Source organism: Xyrauchen texanus, chromosome 17, assembly GCF_025860055.1.
Source record: "Xyrauchen texanus isolate HMW12.3.18 chromosome 17, RBS_HiC_50CHRs, whole genome shotgun sequence".
NCBI lineage: Eukaryota > Metazoa > Chordata > Actinopteri > Cypriniformes > Catostomidae > Xyrauchen > Xyrauchen texanus.
In genome coordinates, this window is record NC_068292.1 from 11,649,979 (window position 1) to 11,652,829 (window position 2,851).

The following is a 2,851-nucleotide window of genomic DNA, read 5'->3' on the forward strand; positions in this document are numbered from 1 at the left end:
ATATGTGTTAAATCAAACCAAATCAAATCAAATCACTTCATTGTCACACTACCATGTACACAAGTGCAACAGTAGGTGAAATTCTTGTGTGCAGTTCCGAGCAACATAGCAGTCATGACAGTGACGAGACATATACCAATTACAATAAACAACATACTTACACAAAACAATTTACATATCAAATGTAAACATACTTACACAACACGATAATTATATACAATACACACAATATAGAATACAATATAGAATACACAAGTAAGGAGTATATGAATATATATATATATATATATATATATATATATATATATATATATATATATGAAGTAGTATATTGAGGAGAATATGTTGACAGTCCAGTGTGAGATTATAGCTGAATAAAGTGCAGTGCTAATTATTGATCCTGAAGTGTTCAACAGTCTGATTGCTTGGGGGAAAAAGCTATCATGTAGTCGGCTGGTGCGGGTCCTGATGCTGCGATACCGCCTGCCTGATGGTAGCAGTGAGAACAGCCCATGACTCGGGTGACTGGAGTCTCTGATGATCCTCCGAGCTTTTTTCACACACCGCCTTGTATATATGTCCTGGAGGGAGGGAAGCTCACCTCCGATGATGTTCCTGGCAGTTCGCACCACCCTTTGCAGGGCTTTGCAGTTGTGCACGTTGCTATTGCCATACCAGGCGGTGATGCAGCCAGTCAGGATGCTCTCTACAGTGCTGGTGTAGAACCGTGTGAGGATGTGGTGGTTCATTCCAAACTTCCTCAGCCGTCTCAGGAAGAAGAGGCGCTGGTGAGCCTTCTTCACAACGGCCTCAGTGTGGATGGACCATGTGAGTTCCTCAGTGATGTGGACACCGAGGAACTTGAAGCTGCTGACTCTCTCCACCGGTGCTCCATTGATGGTGATGGGGCTGTGTTCTCCGTCTTTCTTCCTGAAGTCCACAACAAGCTCCTTGGTTTTACTGACGTTGAGGGAGAGGTTATGCTCTTGACACCAGCGTGTCAGAGTGTGCACCTCCTCTCTGTAGGCTCTTTCATCATTGTCAGTGATCAGACCTACCACCGTCGTATTGTCAGCAAACTTAATGATGGCATTGGAGCTATGTGTTGCCACACAGTCATGTGTGTACAGGGAATACAGGAGTGGGCTGAGAACACAGCCCTGCGGAGCTCCAGGGTTGAGGGTCAGTGATGACGAGGTGTTGCTGCCCATTCTAACCACCTGACGTCTGCCTGACAGGAAATCCAGGATCCAGCTGCACAGCGAGCTGTTTAAGCCCAGAGCCCGGAGTTTCTCATCAAGCTTTGAGGGCACTATGGTGTTGAATGCTGAGCTGTAGTCAACAAACAGCATTCTCACATATGTGTTCCTTTTTTTCCAGATGGGAGAGAGCAGTGTGTATTGTAGATGCAATGGCATCATCGGTGGAGCGGTTGTTGCGGTAGGCAAACTGCAATGGGTCCAAAGAGGGGGGCAGAACAGAGCAGATGTAATCTCTGATTAACCTTTCAAAGCATTTGCTGATGATTGGGGTCAGAGCAACAGGACGCCAGTCATTTAAGCAAGTGATTGTGGCTTGCTTTGGTACAGGCACAATGGTTGATGTTTTAAAGCATGTGGGGACTACAGACAGGGAGAGGGACAGATTGAAAATGTCCGTAAAACCACCAGCCAGTTGATTCGTTACTGTACATGTTTATAGTTATATCATGAAAATTTGTGAGAACTGATTTGTGGTCTAAATTGAACCTTGGATCTAGGTCTGGACTGTGATCCAGTAATTGCTGACCTCTAGTCTACACTCCTCAGATTGGATGTAATCTCACCAAACCCAGGTGTAAAACACCCAGTCTGACCCTTGTTTTAATCTAGATCTAGAAATATGATATAATATAACTGAACTCTGATAATGTAATTTATCAATGGCCTTTTTCTAAATGTAATACAGATTTACTTGACACATGTATTTTGTCCATCTTGACTGTTCTACAGTAGATAAGGCATCTAAAGTGGTTTTCCATCTTTTTGTCACATCTGGATGACATTGCTAATTCAACATCGGGGTTTATGTGGAATAATCCCCAGATGGTCCCATCTCAGAATTTTGATCATGGCAGAGATCCTCCTTTGATGTGATCTTAGTCTGGACTAATTATTTAATGAACCACAAAGGATTTTTTAATTACCCGGTTCCAGCTCATCTCCTAGGAAAAAGGTTTAAGTGAGAGATGATCAATCCCAAAGAGAAGCTCTCACTCTTACACTCAGTTTACTTTAAAAGGAAAAGTAATATCTTCCATGACATCTCCTCAGATGAGCAAAGGGATAGTTTAGGAACATAAGCGGGGGACAGTTTGATCCATCCCGGTAGGAGTGACCAAGGGTCCATATTGATAATGAATTCTACATCAATCCTCAGCCATACCTGTTCGTACAGATCTCCTCCCAAGTCATGAGTTAACCACATTACTCCTACTCGTCCAAAGAGAATATTTGTGAGAACAGAACAACCGGGCCAGTATTACCACACATAACATGGATATTCATATGAACCAATGACCAGTCAAAAGTCCATGCAGGTTATAAATTTGAGTATTTAGAGCTCAGCCATTCCCATTCATACAAATCTCCTATAAATCATGTGTTTACTGCTAATAAATATTCCTACTTGTCCAAATAGAGTATGTTCAATTCATGTGAATTCAAGAACTAGGTCTGGATAATGTGGTATGGCACAGTATAGCTCTGGGCCCAGTTGCAACGTACCATGTAGGTTAAGAAAACCCTTGATTACAATAGAAAGGCTATAATCTGGGGCACATTTTTGGTATGTTTAAAGGCTGTTTAAATGA